The following is a 24902-nucleotide window of genomic DNA, read 5'->3' as shown; positions in this document are numbered from 1 at the left end:
ATACAGAGGAGATGTAATAATGATGGATTTACGTACTTTTGAGGATTTCTTAATCACTTGCATAATGATAAATGCACTAAAACTTTCGGAGTAAATTGCACCACCGATCTCAAAAAAACATAGAACCAAACCCACCGAAGGACGGTGAAACCTTTAAAAAATCACTTTATTATACTGTGACTGTACCTCTACTCTATTCAACGGTTAAGGCACAACTAAAGCATACTATGTTTGAGACACTGAGTTCCTGGCTTACAACTTTGAAGGAGTACCGACATGTTTTGCAAATTACACCGAAATCAGGCACTAGCCCGGGACACATCGTAAATTTGGTTTTATTCAATGAGTTGAGCAAACACATTATTGTGATATAAAGAATATGATAAGTTAACTAATACCTTATGCGTGAATACCCATAATAACTCCGATCTAATGCCCCATCTTGAGTAATATTTTTTTGTTTCATAAAATCTGGGTGCGGGACACTCCCACCGAACATCATTTTTGGCATTTGAATTTTTTTTTCTTGTATTATATAAATAATAAATAAATAATTTGATAATGTCCCAGACAGAATATAGGCTGAAGATCATGTCTAAATTAATTCAGATTTATTGAACAGTAAATTCAATCATTTATTGCCCCGGACACGTAAAAATGGCCCTCCTGAGAAATGCCCTAAAAGTGCCGGGTTGTTCCAGGGACTTTCGCACGGAGTAACAACATCTAACTTCAACATCCGGTCTAATTCGGAACTTAAAGCTGCACGCTTCTCAGGAGAGAGCGGATACTGTCGCGTTCTAATAGGCTGGGCATCGCCAGTGTCAATTACGTGTTCGACTAACGACGTCCTACCTAATCCTTTTTCCTCGAACGAGATATCCTTGAACTTCCCTACCACTGAGTCGGCTAGTTCCTGTTGTGCTGAAGTTAAATTATCGTAAGACTGAATGGTATTCACCGGTCGTACTGCAATACTGGACAAACTCAAATAATTGTTTGGTCTTTCTATGTAGTCGATGCTGTCAAATAATTCTGGCGCTAAATTAAATGCGCGCCAGAAATCCACGCCTAAAATAACGTCCGAGACAATACTGGGCAAAACATAAAACTGAATAACCTTTGTAACATTTTTGAATGTTACCGGAACAAAAATGTACCCCAGTGACTGGACTACGACGCCATTTGCAACGCTACATGTATTAGACTCCATTCGTTGGAGCTCAAATCCAAACTTAATAAAATCTTTATAAGACTGCCGTCCTAAAATTGAAACTGCAGCTCCTGAGTCTGCCAAACCGTAAATGTCAAATTTACACACCTTAAGTTTCAAATATGGCCGAATGTCACCTTCCCTAGGTGCGAAGAGAATCGTAGCAATCGAATTATAACTTAAGAATTTTTTCATTGAAGCACTCAATTTATCCGGAAAAATATTGCTACAATTCGGCCCTATTCGTTTTTTGTCTGTGAAACGGAACGTATTACCGCGCTTTGACTTTGACGTTTACGATCTGTCTGTGTTGTCTGTGACAGCCGGTTCGGACAATTCCTCGCTATATGATCTTTTGTACCACATGAATAACAAATAATCTCGCCTTTAGATGGTTTAGCCCTGCATCTCTTAAAATCATGCGCAGTGCCACCGCATTTATAGCAAGTAGGAACCGCGGCAGTGTTCTGTGCATGTGTGGATTGCGTGGACGAGCGTTGGACGTTCCTAACAGCGTTACTTTGTTGCCCACTCGATTTCGCTTGCGCTGGCGACCTACTAAATGTTTGTGAACGCTTGCTACTACTAACATCTACTGCGTTCACCTGTTTGGACTTGGCTTTATATGCGAAATCACTACTAAGTGTGTGAGCCGAACCAGACTTGTTGGGCTCAACAAAATACTGCGTACGCTGTGATACCTGCTCTAATTTCCTACAACAATCCTTCAGCTCGGCTATTAGAATCAACCTTTACTAATGCCAGTTGTTGTGAGAAGCTAGGCCTAATGTTATTCATCAAAATCTGCAACTTTTCCTCCTCCGGCAATGGATTCTTCAAGCGACCAAAAAGACAAGACATAATTGCAAAATAAATGTGCACTGGCTCTTCTAAACCCTGTGTTCTTGCAAGAATCTCACACCTTAGGCGAAAATCAAAGTTTGCAGGCTCAAACTCATCTAATAAAATGGTTTTTAAGTCATTCCAAGAAGAAACTTGTTCCTTTATACCTCTGTACCAAAGCAAACCCTGATCAACAAACAATTGAGCTGCCGAGTTAAACAAAACCACATCTGACACACCATAAGCCAACTTGAGTTCATCGACACGCTCTAGGAAAGACCTCGGATCTGTGTTACCATTAAACTTGACCCCCCATTTAGCCACATTTTTGTCTCCGGAGCAGTGAACTTGCAGCTCCCTAGTAAGGACTGCCTGTGAAACCTGAGTCACTGCTGCCACACTGTCGCTAGAGCTGCTGCCTGCCTGCCCTATACTGTCCAACTGTGCTAACAAAGCGTCAAGCCTATTTGTGAATTCAATCTTCTGAGCCAACTTCCCCGGATCTTCATCCACCTGAACCCGCAGAAGCCTGAAGTACAAATGACTACCCAAAGCCTTCGACCTGTTTCCGGAGTATCTATCCTTCAACTGAACAAACTTAGCTACTAAGGATGACAAATCATTTAATTTATCAGAAATAACTTTCAATTCTGACTCCGGGTTCAAATCTGTATCCAAAATCTCATCTGGCCGACACTCACCTACCAAATTCCTCAACTGTTTCCTAAGACCCTCAACTGTTGTGTGTGGTGTCTCTGACCTGATCTTTACTTCATAAATCAATTCATCGCGCAGCAAAGAGTGAAATTGCACAGAAGTGGCCATTGTATAATAACTTTTAACTCAAAATATATATATGATGGCAAAAGATTTACAAATCCAACTCACACTATTGTAGTCTGACAATTATATTAAACAATGTTATATCAATGTGTTTTACTATGTTTTACCTTTTATCTGTGTGTATGTATATTTCCTTGTCTTTATTGAACTAAATTTTCTGACCCAAACTATAACAGTGAATGCAAAACCAAAATTGTTCACAATTTAAAAAATCGTTCAAAAACCAAGTAAAAGTGTGTGTTCATAAATGCCAAAATTTCACAATTTGTTTTTTTTTTATACTTTCTAATAAAAATATAACAATTATTTTTGAATTAGTTTATTTGTGTGTAAAAATAACCTGTCCTATATATGTTTACTGTTATTAAAAAACTTTCGAGTCAAAATATCTGAACTTATTCATACAAAGCTTCTCAATTTTTAAAGCAATTTCTGCACGAGCTTAAAAGCTTTCCGAACTTCACCTTAACAAAGTGTCAACTCAATTCAATTGCAATACTCATAAAAGCTCAGCTACAATAAAATAGTGCATGAGCACTGAATTATACACTAAAATTACACACTATTTTTAGAATGCTCAGAAAATATGCACAATAACTTAAATTACAGCCTCTTAAGTCTAAATCTCATGCATTAAAAGTAGCCAAATGGTACTAAAGTTTGACACTTTACTTCCCGACAAAAACGTCAGCATCAGCACATATGTAACTAACTGAAAATTCAAGCATTTACTTCTAAGTTTTTACAAAATTACTGAGTATCGTGCAATAATTTAGGCAAAACTCAAATTGAAACAGCTAAAGCCTATACTTAACGTTGTCAGAGCGTACACAAGCAAAGCACAAGCTCAAAATTTCACCTAAACGTAAGTACTACTAAAACTTTTTTTATCTATATGTGATGGCAGTGATACAAACTGATTTATGATGGAAATAGAGCTTTAAGACGGAATCTGTGGGCGCCAAATTGTCACGTAAATTATTCCTAGCCCGGCTGTGGGCTTTCCCTGAGGAAACTCACGGACAATTAAAGTTACTAAATTAAATAAAAACTAAATCTTACCAAAAGCTCAAGCAGGTGCTAAACTTATTTCCATCAACTATTCAGGGCAATAAAGGACATGAATGAAAGTTAGTTTTTGTGACACATCATTTATTACTAATTCGAACACGGGCAGTTATTCTACATGTAAATCATTAAGCTAGCATAAGCACCTTATTTTAATAATGTCAGACGACAGAGCTGGGTCGTGCCAGAAATGGTTCTAAAATGATTTACAAGCAGACCTATCTAAATTTGTTAGTCCCTAAATTATCATTTGCCATCACATATGATTCTACTAAATTCTTTAACTTTAAATTTGGAAATGCTTCTAGGACGGAAGGAAAGCGTACACCAACCTCATAACAATGTTCCACCAGTTCAAGCCCGACGGGTGATCCTCCGCTGTGCCGGAGCTGATTTGCTGCAGCGGGAATCTGACCCGACACCGCAGAGCAACGCCGAAGGACTAAGGTCTCAGTTTGAAGGTGACGTCACCTCCATCCAGCAGAAGAGCGAAATTCTTATGGCGAACTGCTCACCAGACACACTTGAAGTTTTAGGAATATGGACAGACTTCCATACTCTGATATGCGAACTGATTTCACATACGTAGTAACATAAAAACGAAAAAACCCAGTCAGCTGAAATAAACAATTCAAGATTAATAACTAGAAGCATGTGCTCTGCTAACCTAAGAGACATTATATGATCTAAGTTTCTCACCAGCTGGAAATTCCTAGAGTGGACTCATCTCACAGCTCTGATACTCCCTCCCAACCACATTGTTTTACCAGCAGACTGGAAACAAAGCGAAATGGTCAAATAAAGATTCAACAAGGAGTTGCACCTGAGGACATCTATATATTATCATATTCTACTTACTGTTTGTGGCAAAATAACAACAGCATGAGCTCCCTAGCTCATGGATGCAGCGGCTACTGCATAACCAAGCCTCTGATCGATGCTACCAGAGCATGATGTACTTCGCTTCACTGTTCTATGTATAAAAGATGCCCATCCAGGGCGAAAACCAGCCAGGAAATGATCTCAAACCATTCTGTCCCTGGGATGACACAATCAAAATAACAGTAACTAATGAAATTCATGGAATAATTTTATATGCAAGTATAACCCAAAGAAATAAATCATATTCAATTATTTGAATATATTTCAACCTATTTTGTATTTATAAATTAAGTTTTTGATTTAAATATTTATTAATATTATTCCATAAATTTAGGATTTAATTTGAAGTAGCAACACCATAAGCTTCAATTTGTTTCCTATTGGCTGAATGCCTGTCATGTATATTGTTGCTACATCAAAGACTTCCTTGCCATAGAACAAAACTACACTATATTCGAGACAATCCTAAAAACGTTAAACTGAACTAACCATACAAAGTGCCGTGTCACAATATAATATGTGTATAGCCATCTATAGTGTTTTCTTAATACAAAATACGAAACTAAATGGAAAGTGGAGTATGTGAAAAGAGCGTCAATAAGTGGTGCGATTTTACATGCGACATAACCTCAAATCAAAACAAACTTTTATTACTACATGTCAACATTAGATCACTTGTAAAAAAACTTTGCCCTTCTAGAATACAACATCAGGACCATGGTCTAATAAAACATGGTCTTCCATTCCCAGAGTGACACGCGATTACGTCACAATAACATTGCCACTTTATTTCAACATAACATGTTACATGGGTACATTATACCTATGGTTAATAAGTTAAAATATTTCTTTATAATTTTATAATTTTCATTTATATGTATTTTAGCTTAAATTTTACAATAACACGTCATTTTTAATTACTCGTTAGCAATATCTTCCGATTCACGAAAGAAATTTCAGACTTTCGGGTAATTCTGTTTATACTACTGGCAGTGGCAACACAGGATAGCGCTATGGACATTTGACAATTCGGATCTAGATAACTTCATGCCCTGACCGTCATCCTTGTCGAACGCGTGTTAATTGTTATATCCTTCTCGCTCAGTGTCAGCAGTCGCAGTGTTTTCCAAACTTTTCACGTCGTAAGCTTGGTAATTAATGTGTAACTGTGAATTAGTTTTTTAAACGTTTGTCTTGTATAGATAAATAAAGTTTAATTTAATACATTAGATTTGTTTTATTTTACTATGTTTCTACATGAATAACTTAAAATTAATGCCGTTAAAATAATTTTCACCGTTGGTTAAAATTCTCCCACATTTCAAAGTTTGAGAACCTGTAAACAGCATGATGACGTAGGCGCGTGTCAGTTAGGTCATACGCGAATCTCGGAATGGAGTACCAGGCGGAGTATATTATTATACCATGATCAGGACAAGCCCAGTAACAATTCACCTAGTTGTAGTGACAGAGGCTAATGTGAACGATCAGACTAAAAACCTATTTCATCTAGAAAACTATACGATTAACACAGTGCTACGAAAAGAAAGAAGAGCCGGCGGCATTATAGTTTATTCCCACAAAAGTGTAACACTTATGCAGAGTGATACGAGCACAGCGTCGTTCGAGTGCTTGAGTGGTGAAGTGAATATGCAGTGCGGTTATAAAACGTATATATGCGCAATTTATCGTCCGCCTATCTCTAACGTGAGTGACTTTGTTGGTGAGTTAGCCAGACTATTAACAACATATTAAACTGTAGCTTATTATTGTGCGGGGACATATACATAGACATTAGTGTATCCAATCAAATGTCAAACTACTACCAAGATATATATATGTTAGCGGAATTAGGCCTACAATGTTGCATCTCGCATATTACACAAGGATTGAATCCACTTTAACGGCCTGGCCACGACATTGGTCTAAGGCGACTGGCGAGGCGTCTGGCGGCGCGGCAAACGCGAGCGACCGCCAGGCATGCCACGTACTTTCAGTAGCGGCGGCAGCGACTAGGAGCGGTTGGGACGTAGACGTATTTAAAACATGTTTTTTTTTTCAAAAGTGGCACTTCAGTGCCTAGAATATATGTAATTGTTAGTCAATGGGTGCATGGGCTAAATACAGGACGACAAATTTATTTACATCTAGTTTAGTATTTTATATGTTGTATATAGAAAGCACCCAGAAAAAAAACGAGTACACAAGAATGAGTGTGGAGACGTCACAACATACTTAAATACGCGAAAGTACATTTAAATTTTCAATAATAAACGCTTCCGTGTCCATGTCGCTCGAAAAAAAAAACAAAATGTTTTGTTCCGCATCGCACCGCTCGATCCGTCTCGCCGCCTAGGCCGGTCGCGTCGCTCTTAGGGCTTGCAATCCGGATATCCGGATATCCGTTTTATCCGGATATACGTCCAATTTACTATCCGGATTTAGATGAGGTTAGTATTCGGATAAAACGAATAATTCGAATACCATTTATGACAAAAATATCATTCCAATTTTTAAGAAAACTATTTCACAAATGTTGAAAATAATAACGTTAACCTATGTCGATTGATTGATTTATTTATTTGGATACATTTGTACAGTATAAAAACTGTTTATTTAAGTATTTCTCCTTGATTGTCGACTACTCCCTTATTTTTTTTAAGTACCTATTTGGGAACAATCTTATGCAGATCGACCTAGCTCCGTAAAACGTACAAAGTAATGTGGGAACACTCGATTGACACCATGTGTTTTAACAGAAACACAGAATTGTTCTGATAAGAACAGTTGCGATCGACTGACACTCTGCGATTAAACAGAGAAACAGGACGTGCCCTGACAAGGGCAGTTTTATGTTGCTCTGAGAAGAACATTTTACGTCGCCCTGATAAGGGCAGTTTGCGTGCTCTGAGAAGAGCAGTTTTATATTGTCCTGAGAAGGACAGTTTAATATCCGGAGCCTGCAGCATCCTCGTCGATCTCGTCGTGTCTTCCAATCAGCGAGCGCGTAGCAGCGAAGTAAGGCACGGCGATCCGACGACGCGATGTTTACTCCACGGCAGCCGGCGAGCGAAAGGACTGTCGCTGTCTGCTTCTTTCATACCTCCCGAAGGGAGGTATGAGATGCCTTCCCATCCCTTTTGGGGATTTTTGGCGGTTTCGAATCGCCGCCCGTAACTACGGGCGGGTCTATTTAGTGCCCTTTTTCTAAGGGCGGGGGCTTCATGGCCATAGCTGGCCATGCGAGTGGCCTGTCATGGCGTTTGTGTCCCTCGGTGGCCTGTCAGTGGCTTAGTGGACTGCGGGATCCTCAACCACTGTCCGGCGTTTCTTCTTCATGCGCCAGGGCTCTGGGGAGCTGGCGCAGTCTGCGGCGGTTATCCGGCGGGCGTGTGTGCAGCGGCGCGATGCCCTGAAGGTGATGGTGTCTTGAGTGGTCGGCGCGCTCGAACATGTTTGTTGAGAGGTGGCTCACGAAGGCGTCCAGGCTCTGCCATTTCAGGCCTCGTTGGATGTCTACGTTTCGCACGTAGCGGGGGGCATTTACTATGGTGCGCAGGGCCGCATTCTCCTGCGCACGCAGTCTCTTCTTGTTTGTTTCAGCCACCAGGGCGTACCATGCTGGAGCTGCGTACGTCAGGCGGGACCGTATGTAGGTTTTGTAGACCCCCAGCTTCGTGCGACGGGGGAGGCTGCTGCAGAGCACTGGACGGAGCAGGGTTCGAGCTCATTTCACGCGCCGGACCACTTCGTCCACGTGAGGCTTCATGGTGAGTCGCCGGTCAAGTGTTACGCCCAGGTACTTGACCTGGGGTAGCCACGCGATCTGTTCGCCGTGCAGGCGAAGCGGCGGAGGGAGCTGGTTGGTGTAGCCGGAAATCAGCGCCTGCGTCTTGCCGACGTTTACTGACAACCTCCACCTGGAGAGCCAGTCGGGGAGTGCGTCAAGGGACCTCTGGATTTTCTTGGCAGCGTGCTTGAGGTTGATGGACGCGGCGAAGAGTGCCGCGTCGTCCGCGTAGAGGCCCAGCTTGACGTCTCCGACGACTGGGAGGTCGTCAGTGTAGAGAGCGTAGCAGGCAGGCGAGAGGACACTGCCCTGTGGGACGCCCGCGTGGATCGGGTGTTCCTCTGAGACGGCGTTCTCCACTGCAACTCTGAAGCGGCGGTCAGTCAGGAAGGAGGCCACCACCCTGACTATTCGCCTGGGTGCTTTGGTCTTCGACAGCTTGTAGATAAGTCCCTCGTGCCACACTCTGTCGAAGGCCTTCTCCATGTCGAGGCAAACGGTTGCTGTGTACTCCTTCTTGTTCATGGCCGCCGTCATGAAGTGGAGTACTCTGGTGAGCTGCAGGGTCGTTGATTGGCCGTCTCGGAAGCCGAACTGCTCCGGCCGTGGCTCGATGAAGGGCTGGAGCCTGCCCAGTAGGAGCCGCTCGAACACCTTGGAGAGGGTGCTGAGCAGAGTTATCGGACGGTAGCTCTCCGGTCTTCCTCTGTCCTTTCCAGGTTTTGGCAGCATTATCACCCGACCAAGTTTCCACGTTGTCGGGTAGTGCCCCGAGCGCATGATCCCATTGAACAAGCGGGTCACCGCCACGACGGAGCGCAGTGGCAGGTGACTTAGTGCCGTGTTCGGGATCTGGTCGGGGCCCGGGGCTTTCCTGGGTTTGCAGCGACGGAGAGTTCGCTGCACTTGGCCGGGCGTGAAGAAGACCGGGTCGTCCTCAGGTCCCAGTGGTTGCTCGAAGAACCTCTCCAGGTGTTCTGTGACTGCGCGATGGTGTTCATGGTCCTGGACTGGGTTGGGCTGGAATTGTCTGCTCAGACACTCGGCGAAGATCTCCGCCCTGTCCTCCGCTTTGTATCTGGGCAGACCGTTGGTATCCTTGAGTGGGCGAGTCGAGTCCCGCGTCGTGCCGAGTTGTCGGCATAGACGGTGGATGGAGGGAACGTCACCGTCTATGGACGCGATGTGGCTCTCCCAACTCATGGTTGCGTGGTCGCTGAGCTCCTTTTGAACCTTCTTCACGAGTGCGTTGAGCTCCGAACGAAGGGTGGGGCATCGTGAAGTCTGCCATCTTCTCCTCAGGACGTGCTTGCGCTTGATGAGGTCCAGGATCCTTTGTGGCAGGAGAGGGCGTCTCCCGTCACTCCGGATGGTGTGCGCCGCTGTGTTCAGCGCGTCCTGCATGTCGGAGGTGATGGCGGTGGCTGCAGTCTCCACTTCCTCTGCTGAAGAGACTGCCATGGTCTGGGGTTTCCCCTCCATGGCTTCGCAGTACGTCTCCCAGCAGATACGGCGTCTGGGTCGAGCGGTGATGGCTTTCACCGGTAGGTCTTCCAGGGTCAGGAGCACTGGGCGGTGATCCGATGGTAAGTCGGGTAGGGTCTCCTGGCTTATGGCTGCAGTGATACTTTTGTGTACCGCAAAGTCAAGTGTGTCGGGCCCGTGCGCGACATCGTGGTGCGTCGGCTCTTCGGGTCCGGACACCTCGAAGTTGTGGTCCACGGCGGCTTGGAATATCACGCGGCCCGCTGCTCTCTGCCTCGATGCGTGCCACGCTTGATGCTTCGCATTCCAGTCCCCGGCCAGGATGATCGGCATGGGGGGACTGAGAAGCTTCAGCAGGTCTCTCCGTAGTGTGCCGGGTGCTCCTCCCGGCCTGTAGATGGCGTAGAGCCGGAGGTCGTGGCCCGAGACTCTGATGGAGCATAGAGGGAGTCGAAGGGCTGGTATTCCACCGGCTGGTGAACAATGGACCTCCGGACTAGGACTGCGAGGCCCCGGTAAGCTGCGCCATTCTGTTGAAGCTCCTCCTTCCTGTAGATGACGTAGCCGGGGATCTTGAGTGCGGTTTCGGCGCGCAGGAGCATTTCGGACACCAGCATCACGTCCACGTTCTGCGCTGTGACGAAGAGGCGCAGGAGTCCGATCTTTGACCGTAGCCCCTGCGCGTTCCAGTAGACAACACGCAGACTATTGAATTTTAGTCCGCGTGTTGAGGGCAGCTGTGAGCGCCTGGGCCACTTGCGCGAGTTGCGCCACGAAGGTGGCGAGGTCGGGAGTGGCGGGGGGCGCGATGTCGGTGTCTGGTGCTGGAACTCTTGAAGGTGTGGGAGCAGTGGAGGTGGAGGTTTGGGCTGGCACTGCTGCTTGGGTGGAGGCTGCCTTCTTCTTCTTCTTCTTCTTTGATTTCGTCTTTGCCGTCTGGGGTCCGGGCTCCTTCGCCTGCTGCGGTCTGTTTACCCCCCTTTGGGTGGGGGGGTTCGCCGACGCCATCAGTGTAGCTGGCGCCGACTCTTCCACCGTGGGCTTGGGGACCGTAGCGTTGGTGAGGGGGCCGGGGCGAGACGGGGCCAGGAGGGCAGATCTCCCAGCTTTCCATAGCCGGTAAGCCTTTTTATAGGCCGGGCAGTTTCGGTGGTTTCCTGGGTGTGGGCCCCTGCAATTTTTTGCAGGTGGCTGCTTGGTCGCGGGGCCTTGTGCACTGGTTCGCGAGGTGGGGCTCGGCGCAGCGTACGCAGGCGAGTTCACGGTGGCAGCCATGCGAGGAGTGACCAAAGCCCTGGCAGTTGTGGCACTGCGGGGGCCCCTTCTTGCCCCGCCATGCCTCCACCTTGACTCCTCGGATGTGGAGAAGCTCCTTCACCTCGTAGATCTCCGCGTGTTCCCGAGCGGGCCCCAAGAGCTGCACGAAATAAATGCAGCCCGGGCGCCCTGCTCTCGCGTTTATTTGCTTCACGTACTCTACGGGGTGTCCTAGCTTCTCCAGGGCGCTCATGATGTTGGTGATGGGAGTTTTCTCCGGGAGGCCCTTGACGGCCACCTTGAACCTCTTTTCGTCGTCCAGCCCATAGACGTTGTAGAGCGGTTTGATGACGTCGGTGGCCACTCCCTTCTGCTTGGCTTCGTTGATGGCTGCTACCGCTGCGTCCTCCAGTCTTGCCAGATGCCGAATCACGAGGCGATATTCCGCCTCGGTGCGGGGCTCGAAAAGGACGCCCTCTCCCTTCGGCGTGGTGAAGGGCGACTCTCCGAGCTCCTCTGCGATGTCTTCCAAGACCTTCGGCCAGTTTGGTAGGCAATCGGCGACAATGGGAGGGTATTTTGATTTCTTTTTTTTTGTTGTACCCTCCTCATCATCACCGCAAGGCTGCTGGGTATCACTGCTCTTTTTGATACTGATATTGTTATTTTTTTGGGTGCTGTTTGTTTTTTTTTTGTGGTATCATTATTATTATTTTTTCCAGCAGCCTTGATGCCGGTGGCCTTGGAGCTCGCGTCTGCTGCGTCCGAGGGGAGGGCGGCGGCGGTGGCGTAGCTCGTGCTGGGTTCCGCGGTTGGCGGTGCGGATGGTGTGTGCGCTGGGGCTGTGGTTCCCAGCTTGGCTTCGGTGCGTGCGGGGTCGCTGGCGTTGGGGCCCTTAGTTGGACCTTGCGAGGGCTGCAGCTCGGCTCCTGGACGGGGCCGGAGTCTCGGGTCTGTTGGCGGCGATATATTGTGGCAGACCCTCTTCGGGTCCTGCTTGGTGGGGGGGGCTGCACTCTGGTTTCCTCTTGATCGCCGGTATATGGAGGATGGCAGGGTGTTCCTCAAGGAAGCGCAGGAGAAGCAGGTCTTCCGGGAGCAGCTCCACTTCCTCGCCCAAGGCGTGCTCCCGCAGCCTGATGCAGGCCGCAGTCCATACCTCCATCACTGGAGACATGTAACCGACTTGCCCCAGGCGGGCCACCAGGATACGATCATGATCCAGTAGCTCGCAAGGGGAAAGCCGGTCTCGAGCTTCCTGCGGGATCGGCGAGAAGGTGCGTCCGGGGGCTGCCTCTGCTGATTGCCACGGCTTTGGGGAGCCGCTGGCGGAGTCCGTTGACAGGGCGTCGGTGAAGTCGGCGATTTCGGCGTCGATTTCCGTGTTTACGGCGTCGGGGTTCGGTGTTGCTGGCGTCGGTGGTTGTGAAAACCCGCTTTCCAGAGTACCCACCTGCCCCGCGGAGGCGGGGGGGTTGGAATCTGTCAGCGGGTTTTGTGCGGGTACTTCTCGAAACTCGCGTTTCGAACTACCCACCCCATCCGAGGGGACGGGGGGGGGTCGCGAGCTTCTTTGGTGCGGCTGCGGGTGGTTTAGAAAAACCGTGTGGATGACTACCCACCCGCCCCGAGGGGTCGGGGGGGTGCTTCGGAGGCATCTGGTCCATTCGGGTTCAGTCGGTGTTTAGTAGGCGGGACCTGCGCGACGCATTACTACCGGCCGTGGTCCTGAGCTGCAGTCCCCTGTCCAGGCGGGCCGTTGTAGCGGAGCCTGGATAAGCTTCCACAGTCCAGGGCGATCGGTAGCGGCTGCAGTGGTCAGCTGGCTTCCCCTCCGGCGAGGCCGGGCGCGATCCGGCGAAGATTTTCTCAGAAAATGCTGGCAGGATGAGCTGGTGCTGGTGAGGGTGTGTCCGAGCGAGGTTCCAATCTTCCAAGTTCCAAGGACTGTCGCCGGCGGTCAACTTAGTTTTATTCCAGCGCGGCACGCGCCGCGCCTGCGCAGTGGCACGCGCGCGCTCTCGCTCTGGCACGCGCCCGCGCACCGTATATCTCCATCTCACTCTATTGTAAATACGTCTCTTTCTTGCTTGTAAATACGTCTCTTTCTTGCTTTTCTCAAATTGTGTATAAATACCGTGAGTTTTGTAAATAAATTATCATTCTTGTACATACTACAAAGCGTTTCACTTCTACTACAAACCTTCTGATACACCAGTAGCCATAGCTTGCGATAGTGGTGACCACCGACTCTGGACAAGAAGAATCACAATCAAGAAGATGCATCCCGACGATGAGAAAAAAAGCGATGCCCCGGAAGAAGCCAGCAGCCTCACCAGCCCATCTCCGGCAGCAGCACTCCTATCTCACGATGTAGCGGCGATATCACTCTCCCTGCGCGTCCCACCGTTCTGGCGAGACCAGCCAATACTCTGGTTCTGCAGTTTCAAGGCGGCAACGGCAGAGCTGAAGAGAAGCCAGGCGCAGCTCGCTCAGATGGTAATCGCGCAGCTAGAAAAACAAGACATTCAAAATATCAGCGACCTCATCTACTCCCCGCCCGAAGATAATTACTACACCGCCATCAAAAACAGACTCATCTCGGTGTACGAGGAGAGCAACAGCGCGCAGACCAAGAAGCTGTTATCCCAAGTCAAGCTCGGGGAGCAGAAACCCAGTCAGCTGTTACGACGGATGAAGACGCTGAACAAGAGAAGTTTCCTGAGACAACGATACAGATGATGTGGCTTGATCATCTCCCGCCACACGTACGCTCCGTGCTCACCGTCAGCGAAGCATTCAAAATTAAAACGACGTTAGAGGACCTCGCGCTGCTCGCCGACAAAATGTTGGAGCACACGCCAACATCAGCGTCGCACCAAATCGCCGCAGTTTCTACTCCCGCAGTCTTACCACCTTCGCTACCAACACCTCCACCGTCTACATCAGCTCTCGACGCACAGTACCTCATCGGCGAGATTAGAAGGCTATCGCTCGAAGTCGCCGAGCTCCGTTCGAGACCGCGCGAAAACTATAATCAACGCTACAGCCGCTCGCACCGCCGTTTCCCATCGCGCCCACGAAACCAATCGCAAGACCGAAGCCCACGCAGCCGCAGAAGCTCGCCGATGCCGTATTGCCATTACCACCGCCGTTTCGGGATGGACGCTCAGAAATGCGCACAGCCGTGCAGCTTCAAACCGATACCGGCAACACCATCAACAGCGGAAAACTAGACGTAACGCTGGATGCGGCGGAAACCGGCGTTACAACAAGATCTCACCGCCTCTTCGTACGTGACCGAACCAGCAAGCTCGTTTTCTTGGTTGACACGGGAGCCAACATCTCCGTCCTGCCAAGAACACCCGGCACGAAGGCGCAACCCCTACCCTTTCAACTGTACGCCGCCAATAATGCAGTTATTCCCACCTACGGCGAGAAGACGCTGGAGCTCGATCTCAACCTACGCAGACCATTCCGGTGGAAGTTCATCATCGCTGCAGTATCGAAGCCAATCATCGGTGCAGACTTCCTGGACTACCACCAGTCCACCACATCATAGTCGACATCACCAGGAGACGACTAATCGACGGCAAAACCCTACTATATACGAACGCACAACTCTGTACCGCAAACATACCTACCGTGCGCAGTATAGACGTGCAACAGTCGTACCACAACATACTTGCCGACTACCCTGGTACAACTCGTCTCACCTCCATGAAGCTCAGCCCGAAACACAACGTCGAGCATTTCATCGAAACAACCGGACCACCACTTCACTGCAGACCACGTCCGATTGCACCGCACCGCTACGAACTCGTGAAGAAAGAATTCGCCAACATGATGGAACAGGGCCTATGCAGACCAAGCAAAAGCCCTTGGGCATCACCTCTTCACGTCGTACCGAAGAAGAATGGCGAATTACGTGTGTGTGGCGATTACCGACGGCTTAACGCAATCACTAAGCCCGACCGCTACCCAATCCCACGCATACGTGATTTTACCTACCAACTCGCCGGCAAACAAACATTCTCCACCTTGGACCTCAACCGCGCCTACCAACAACTACCAATAGCAGAGCAAGACGTCGAGAAGAGCGCCATCATAACTCCATTCGGCTTATTCGAGTTTCCAAGAATGTGCCCCGGCCTAAAAAACAGCGGACAGACATTCCAACGCTTCATACATGAAGTACTGCGCGACCTCGACTTCGTGTTCCCGTTCGTTGACGACCTACTTATCGCGTCAGCCGACAAAGCTACGCACGAGAAGCACCTACGCGCCGTACTAAGCAGACTCGAAGACTACGGTATCACTATCAACCCGTCGAAATGCGTATTCGGACAGCCATCGGTCAAGTTCCTGGGCTACGAAGTCAGCAAAGACGGCATACGACCACCTACCGAGAAAGTGCAAGCAATCATCGACTACCCTAAGCCGAAAAACATCGATGAGCTGCGAAGATTCCTCGGCATGCTGAATTTTTACCGCGAAAATATAAAAAACGCCGCGCAAATTCAAGCACCACTCTGCAAATACCTACACAATGCGAAGAAGCGCGACAAGACCGAAATCAGCTGGGACGGCGAAGCTGACGAAGCTTTCGACGCGTGCAAAGCGAGCATCCAAAACGCCGCTTTGCTCGCGCACCCCTCCCACCACGCCCCGCTAGCAATATTTAGCGATGCGAGCGACAGAGCCGCGGGAGCATCGCTAAACCAATTCGTGAACGAAGCTTGGCAACCACTCGGCTGCTTTTCTAAAAAGTTCTCCGACGCCCAGACCCGCTACAGCACATTCGACCGTGAACTACTAGCAATATACCTCAGTACGAAGCACTTCCGGAAGATGTTCGAAGGACGCGAACTTATAATTTTCACCGACCACAAGCCGCTCACCTACGCATTCACCAAAACAAGCAATAACAACGAATCACCGCGCCGCACCCGTCAGCTGTTGTATATCAGTGAATTCACTACTGATATACGACACATACCCGGAACGCAAAACGCCGCTGCAGACGCCCTATCTCGCATAAAAGCCATCGCATGTCCATCTCCTATCGACTACGAACAACTATCAAGAGCGCAAGAGCGAGATAGCGACACCATCCGATCACTCGCACAGCAAGACAACCTATCGATGAAACAAGTCACAATTCCCGGAACTACAGTCAAACTCTACTGCGAAACATCGACGCCGCACTTACGACCTTACGTACCCGAAGAGCATCGCCGTGCCGCTTTCAACGCAGTACACAACATAAGTCATCCTGGAATTAGAACGTCACGCAAACTCGTCGCTCAACGCTACTTTTGGCCCGGACTAAATGCCGATGTAGGCAAATGGGCAAAAGTCTGCGTTCACTGCCAACGTGCGAAAATCCAGCGACACACTGCAAGCCCTATTTCAAGTTTCCCGCCAACTACAAGGTTCGAGCATATACACGTCGACCTTGTAGGACCGCTACCTACTGCCGCCAGTGGACACAGATACCTACTCACTATGATTGACCGCGCAACCAGATGGCCCGAAGTGACACCATTATGCGAGATCACCGCCGAAGACGTCGCTAAAGCTCTATACGAAGGCTGGATCTCCCGCTTCGGCTGCCCCGCTACCATCACGACCGACCAAGGACGGCAATTCGAGAGTCGAGTATTTGCGTCACTCGGCATCGAAAGAACCCGAACTACGCCGTACCATGCCCAAGCGAACGGTATGATTGAAAGGTTCCACAGAAGTCTCAAGGCCGCACTCAAGGCCAGGCTACAGAACGACAAGTCATGGATCGACACAATACCTAGCGTTCTACTTGGACTACGAGCCGCACTACGCACAGACACCGGTGTAAGCCCAGCCCTACTCACTTACAGCTGCAGTGTACGACTACCCGGCGAACTGTTACTACCTACGCGCGATGACGTCACCATGGACTCCGACTTCGTGGAAAAACTACGAGCGACCATACACAGCCTAACACCGACAGCAATGATCCCGCATGGCAACAAGAAACCTATCTTCGTGCATCGTGACCTTCAAACCTGCGAACAAGTATTCGCACGAGTTGACGCCGTAAAGAAGCCGCTACAAGCACCTTACGACGGACCCTACCGAGTACTAAAACGCAACGACAAAATATTCACTCTGCAGCTACCTAATCGCCAGATGAATATTTCGATCGACCGCTTAAAACCCGCATTCATCATCGCAGACACCGAGCAAGAAACACCTACGAGTACAACGGACATACCTACAACCTTAACGACCGCAACAAATATACCTACAGCTACAAGTTCAACGAAAACGCCTAACATACCTACAACGACGAGTACAACGATCGCAACGAAAATGCCTACAGTTACAACATCGAACAAAACTACGCAACCGACTGTACTACCGAGTTTACCGACATCACAACAAAACAACAACAACGAACAACAGAAAAAAGGCATCCTGAAACGAAGAAATGAACCAGACACAACCACGACCACGCAAGTACCCACAAGCACGAGCACAACACGCCGAGGCCGCACTATTCGCCTGCCGGTACGCTTCGCTTGAGGGGGAACCCTGTGGGAACACTCGATTGACATCATGTGTTTTAACAGAAACACAGAATTGTTCTGATAAGAACAGTTGCGATCGACTGACACTCTGCGATTAAACAGAGAAACAGGACGTGCCCTGACAAGGGCAGTTTTATGTTGCTCTGAGAAGAACATTTTACGTCGCCCTGATAAGGGCAGTTTGCGTGCTCTGAGAAGAGCAGTTTTATATTGTCCTGAGAAGGACAGTTTAATATCCGGAGCCTGCAGCATCCTCGTCGATCTCGTCGTGTCTTCCAATCAGCGAGCGCGTAGCAGCGAAGTGAGGCACGGCGATCCGACGACGCGATGTTTACTCCACGGCAGCCGGCGAGCGAAAGGACTGTCGCCGGCGGTCAACTTAGTTTTATTCCAGCGCGGCACGCGCCGCGCCTGCGCAGTGGCATGCGCGCGCTCTCGCTCTGGACGCGCCCGCGCACCGTATATCTCCATCTCACTCTATTGTAAATACGTCTCTTTCTTGCTTGTAAATACGTCTCTTTCTTGCTTTTCTCAAATTGTGTATAAATACCGTGAGTTTTGTAAATAAATTATCATTCTTGTACATACTACATAGCGTTTCACTTCTACTACAAACCTTCTAATACACCAGTAGCCATAGCTTGCTATAGTAACTTTGAATGTACTTAATTGTACCGTGTTCCTGTCAAACGCGCTGCGCTGCATTGTTGTTAGCGTCTGAATACATTATTAATAACGTGCGAACAGAACTAAATTGGGTCCAACGGAGGAGAACTTCGGTTGATATTGAACTGCCGAACGAGATGCAGTAGCTGTTTAGCAGATATGATAAGACAGTTTTAGCATTCTGCATTTGAATAAATCTGTAATGAAAACCTTGATTGACCTTAAATTCAATGTAATATCTGAACAAGAAGAGACTGTCTCGACAGTTAGAAGACGTATTCGATTGTCTAAATATCATCAAAACCACATCTAGTACCATATGTCAATAAGACGCCAATTTCTTAACTGAAGAAGAGTTTGACTAGAACTATAATTCAAGGTTGTAAAATGTACATGAAATAACGCCAAATATCTTGTGATCATCTGAAGTCACTTAAGAAATGAATTTCGCAGCGCAGGCGGCTGCCAGTGCCAATAGTAAGCGAAGGGTTGAAGTATCTCCATAAGCTATAAATTGTTACAAACATAGTTTCAGTCAGGTGTTTGCGTTTGCAAAATTGAAGCAAATAATACCGTTCTCATTAATAAAATTTGCCGAAGGTTGTTTGTCACAGTAAAGCTTCAGTGAAAAATTTTTCCAAGTGAAAACCGGACAAAAAAAATTCGGCAAAAAGGTAGAACTCCTAAAAATACCTTAGCACTTGCTGTTACGAAACCTTTTATACGTAAAATTTGATTCTATTACACTTTTTGCAAAGTTCATGTGAGTTTTGTTAAATAAAACGCAAGTATTCGAATTATCCGTTTTATCCGGATATCCGGATAGTAAAATAATAAATATTCGAAATATCCGGATACAAAAAATGGGCGGATATTGCAAGCCCTAGCTCGCTCTAAAGTCGTGGCATCGCCAGCGCTGCCCGATACAAATGTTCGAGTCGCGCGCCGCCCCGCTCGCCGCCGCCGCCGGTCGCCCGGTGCACGCCGCGCGCGTTGCCGCTCGGCGACAAGGCTCGTGGCATGCATTATGCGTCGCCGGGGTATTGTTTTTGCGACTTACCGCCAGTCGCCGCCGCCGATCGCCTTATAGTAGGAGATCTAAGGTCCACCACCTTGCATTTTGGAGACAAAGCAAACCGCTTGGAACAGGTGTTCCTGGGGGTGATTTGAGCTGATTAAGCCCGGTTGCCAAGAGGTTCCCCCCAGCAGGTGGGCAGGGGAGGGGGGGTAAAAGTGCCTCCGGTGCGCCTCACTCTAATCTTTATATCTGCATACATCTCGCAAGTATATCAAGTTTGGTGTCTTTTTCGTGTAATTCGAGGATGAAGAATTCATTTCTGTGACTAAATTTTCACTCACCCATACAAAAAATTCGAGAAATTCAAAATTCAAAAAAATCTTTTAATTATTTTTTTCGTAAATCCTCTAAAAAATTTAAACTATGAGGATTTGCTCTAGAAAAAAAATACCTGTGAATAGCCCAGTTATCCTACTATACAGAATAGTAAACTTGTCAAACATTTTTCTCCATAACTCTGTTAAAAAAAAATGTTTTGTGTCGCGCGGCGTACCTGCATTGTAAGAGCGGTATGCAGCGTTTAGGATTTTTAAGTTAGTTTAGATGATTTCTGATAAGTTGTTATTCTTCTGGTTGTAGATTACATTAATAAATTACTTCTGGACGTGATATATATACAAATATAAAATAAATATATAAATAAAGATGTTGGGAAAAATTTCGCCAACAGAGTTAAGTATTATAAATGTGATAAGATTAACATTATTATTTGTATGTCTTTTCCATATCTCGGGACCATGGGGTCCCGTACCTTTGGGACGCGTACGTGGGGACAAAGCCAACAGCGCAGCAAGGGATACATGTGGTGGATACTATCCCCGAACGCACAATGTGATACATCCGGAGATGGTCCCCGCCAGGTGCAAAGACTATTGCAGTGCAGCACTTTTGTGCTGCGATGGGAACTAAGGTCATGGGCTATAGATTTGAAAGTTGGATGGACTGGATAATGGGCCATGGGAGAGACTAGCGGACACCTGCCGTGACAATCAGTCTCAAAATTGTAAATGACAGGTGGTGACTCGCCAACTCATTGAGTGGGCCCCGCAATGGCCGCACGCACAGTGCGACAACAGGGCAACACTTTGGAGTGGCTGTGAGGTTGTCGAGAGGTGAATCTGCGGTAGCCAGATCCCGGTAATCCGTTCAGCAGGCCGCCGGCGTTATGACATTTTACACTTCCAGCCTGGAGCATAGGTCCCGCTCTTGCGACTCCATTCTGGCCGGCCAATCAAGGCAAGCAAAGAGGCGAGGGCCAGATGACAGGGCCCTCTGGAATAGGGGTCCGCGGTGTCGTCACTCACCGTCAGCTCGCCACAAGCTGCCCCCGCGGGACATTATTATTATTATTGTGGTGTTGTGGGCCTTTGAGTGTCGCATTGACCAGCATTGATCTATTGTGACGGCCCTTTAAGTTCATTACTAATGCCCGTTGCATCCAGAAAGTTCCAGATTCTTTGGGCCGTAATGTTTTGTACCTCATAGGGTTGCACTACGTGTCGCCCTAGGTAGGTACTTCTTTTTGACATTAGTAGTCCACAAGAACAGAGAATGTGCATTGCAGTCTCCTCTGACTCCTGACAGAACCTGCATGTCGCATCTTGTTTCTTGCCAATTTGAAACATATGTTTGTTCAACTTGCAGTGTCCAGTCAGTATTCTGGTCACCGCGCAGGTTTTGTGCCCTTTGAGTCTTAAAAGCTCCTTAGCAGTTTTGCTGTTGAACCCTTTGATCAGAGCTTTCGAGTGTTCTTGTCCTTTAACGAACTTCCACCAATCGATTGCTCTCGCTTTTTCTAAGTTGCTGAGCAGAGAATATGCATCTCGTTTGGTGCTTCCACAGAAGGGTTCTGGGCCGACCAGGGGTGTGTCTGCGCCCTTTCTAGCAAGTTCGTCCGCTTCTTCGTTTCCGTTAATGTCGGAGTGCCCTGGTACCCATCTAAGTGTAACTTTGTTGGAGTAAGCCAGTGCATTTAGGTTTGTTTTACAGTTCTGGATTAGTTTTGAGTTTGACTCCAGGGATTCTAGTGCCAGCGGAGCAGCCTGGCTGTCTGAGTTGATGTAGATAAGCTGGTGTCTTAGGTTTCTATCCAGGTTGATCTCCGCACATTTGTTGACGGCGAAGACTTCTGCCTGGAAGATTGAGGCCAGTGTGCCCATGCTGACGCTAGCTCTGAGCTTAGATCTCTCACCATAGATCCCACATCCTACATCATTGCCTTTCTTAGAAGCATCTGTATACCAGATGTGGCTTCCCTCTTCGACGTACATTTGGTTGTTGATCTATTTGTCTCTAGGAGGTATTTCTACTGTGTACAGTTTGGTGAGATGACATTCGGTGTGCGTGTCATCAGTGGGCATCCTAAGGGCTCTATTCGCAAAAACCCAGGCCTTTAGGCTTTAGGCTTTAATGCCTGAGAGCGCTATTTTGGCCTGTTTAGCGTGCATATTCTGTAGACGCACTGCTTGACCTCCTTTTGCACCTGCAAGTGGAGTGGTATGATGTCCAGCAGTGCATCTAGGGCCGCTCCCGGTGTCGAGGAGTAGGCGCCTGTTACTGTTAAACAAGCCGTGCATTGCAGGCTGTTTAGATAGATAGATAGATAGATAGATAGATAGCGTTTATTGGTAAAAAGTAATATTTTACATGTCAACAGTTCATCAATATTTACATAGTGCGGTAAATTTCATCACATTGTAATAATAATTATAAGTAAGTACTTTAATCAAGAAAAGTCATATACTTTTATACATTAAAAAACAAATTAAATTATTAAAATAATATATGTCATAATATTTATAAATTAATTATCTATTTGTCAGTTTACAATTTAGTTTAAAGATGTTGGTTGTTCCCTGTGAGGAATTCATCGGTAGTGTAGTAAGCTTTTTCTAGGAGCAGCTTTTTTAAATTACGTGCAAATATTTGGTCACTGGCGGAATCAACTATTACCTTAGGTAGTGAATTATATAATTTGGGTCCCATGACACCCAGCGACTTTCGAAACTTTGCTAGCCTATATCTCGGAACAAGTAGCGGGTTTTGTCGGCGAGTGCTTCTAACATCAGTCCTAGTGAGAGTTATGTAATTATGTAGATTTTCCCTTACATGTGTGCAGGCTATTTGTATATAAATACTTGGTAACGTGAGTATTTTATGCTTCCTGAACAATTCTTGTGCCGGGTAGTCTAATGGTTTGTTATCAATTAGGCGTAATGCGCGTTTTTGTAATTTAAACAGTCTGTCTCGGTCAGCTGCTGTTCCCCATAGGTCTACGCCCTGAATAAGTATGGAATGGAAGTAGCCGTAGTACGCCTTTTTCAGGTTTTCAGTAGATAGGCTGTTTACAAGTCTGGAAAGTGCGTAATTGGCCGAGGCTAGTTTGTCGCAGCGCGCGTCAATGTGCGCACTCCACGTAAGGCCAGCGTCGATAATGAAGCCTAAGTACTTGACTTGACGTACTTGAGGGACCGTTACATTATTTACTTCTAAGTATATTTAACTCGTCAGTAGCAGCAGTGCGTAGTTGAAAATGAATTAAATTGTTTTTTTCGATGTTCAAAAGCATGCCGTTGGCTGTGAACCATTTGGTTATTTCGAGCATTGCTTTGTTGACGTTATGTTTCAATGTTGTAAGATTTTCGGCATTAACAATAACGCAAGTGTCATCCGCAAACATGACATACTCATGTTCGGGGCAGGCTGTTGTAATATCGTTTACTAGAATTAAAAAAAGATTATTCCCCATGGTAGATCCTTGAGGAACAGAACAACCACTGATAGTTTCGGGTTTCGATTTTGAGTTTAGGACGTAGGTTGTTTGTTTCCGATTTGTTAAGAACGAAGCAATTGCGTCGTATATTTTACCTTTAAAACCGTAGCGTTCGAGTTTCTTAAGTAGCAGTGAGTGGTCGATCATCTCGAAGGCGCGCGTTTAGAGTGTCTATTGCTGTCTTTTGGCTGGTTTTGTTACACCAGACTGTGGAGGCGTAGGTGACAATTGGCCTCACTACCGCTGTGTATAACCACATAGCAATTTTGATCTTAAGCCCCATCTTGCTCCTGCCATTCGACAGCATGACCACATGGCCATTTTCGCTTTTTGTAGAATGTTTCTCAGGTGAGGGTTCCAAGTTAACTTTTGGTCAAAGGTGACCCCTAGATACTTGACCTCTGCCGAGAACGGTATTATTTGTCCATTAAGTCTTGGTTTTGTGAGTTTATCGAGCTTCCGTTTCCTTGTGAATGGTTAAATGGCTATTACAGTCTTGCTCGGATTAATGGACAAGTCATTTTCTCTACACCATTTGAATATTATGTTTAGAGCTCCTTGCATTAGGTTGGATATTGTGTTGAGGCAAGGGCCTTTGACGATGACTACAAGGTCGTCGGCATATCCTTGTGTATCAAAGTCTTGGCCTGACATGATTGCAAGAAGTTGGTCCACTGCTAGGTTCCATAATATTGGGGATAAAACGCCTCCTTGTAGGCACCCTTTAGTGGTATAAAACTCGTGCTCTATATATAGTATTGATGGTCAGAGTAGCTACTCTGTTCGAGAGCATGCTATGTACCCATCTGGTGGTTTCGTCTACACCCTTTGATTTCATACTATTGAGTATGGTCTCTGTGGGCGTATTGTCGAAAGCACCTTCAACATCAAGGAACGCACATAGAGCGGTTTGCTTTTCCTCTAGGGTTTTCTGCACCTTATCAACCTGGTTGAAAATTATTTCGGCGACACGGCGGTTTTCAGTTGTGTCGCATGTTCCGGTGTAGGATTTGGTCTATGTTTGGGGACAGATTATAGCCCCTCAGCAACAGCCACCATACCCTGCTAACTGGGGCTGGTCCAAATAACATGGTTATCGGCGGGAGCCCATATGGACAAGCCTACCTGCGGCGGCTGCTGCTTGTTTAGAGCTTATTCGTTGCCGCTGCAAAACAAAATGCGCAGGGAGGTGCAACTGCGTTAAAAAAACCGGGCAAGTGCGAGTCGGACTCGCGTACGAAGGGTTCCGTACCATTGTAATATGGCGATTGTCCACTTTTAGTGTTTAGCAGTAACACTTTGGTTTACTGCGACATAAACGCGTATTGCTTGTGTCAGCGCAACCTAACGTGTATATATAGGCAGGCATTTAGAGAATATACGTTCTTATACTATCACACATAAGGTGTTTGACTTCTACTCCCATTACCCGC

General features: G+C 47.2%; 1 long non-coding RNA gene across 1 annotated transcript in view; it reads left to right on the top strand.

Annotated features, from left to right (window-relative positions):
• The window catches only part of LOC134805704 (uncharacterized), a 364302-nt gene extending 340192 nt beyond the window's left edge, over positions 1–24110 (top strand). The window contains exon 3 of the long non-coding RNA XR_010146370.1: positions 23691–24110. This is a non-coding gene — a long non-coding RNA (uncharacterized LOC134805704). The remainder of the gene's footprint in view (positions 1–23690) is intronic.
• The last annotated feature ends 792 nt before the right edge of the window (positions 24111–24902 follow it).

Source organism: Cydia splendana, unplaced genomic scaffold, assembly GCF_910591565.1.
Source record: "Cydia splendana unplaced genomic scaffold, ilCydSple1.2 scaffold_49_ctg1, whole genome shotgun sequence".
NCBI lineage: Eukaryota > Metazoa > Arthropoda > Insecta > Lepidoptera > Tortricidae > Cydia > Cydia splendana.
This window is presented reverse-complemented; position numbering and strand designations above follow the sequence as displayed.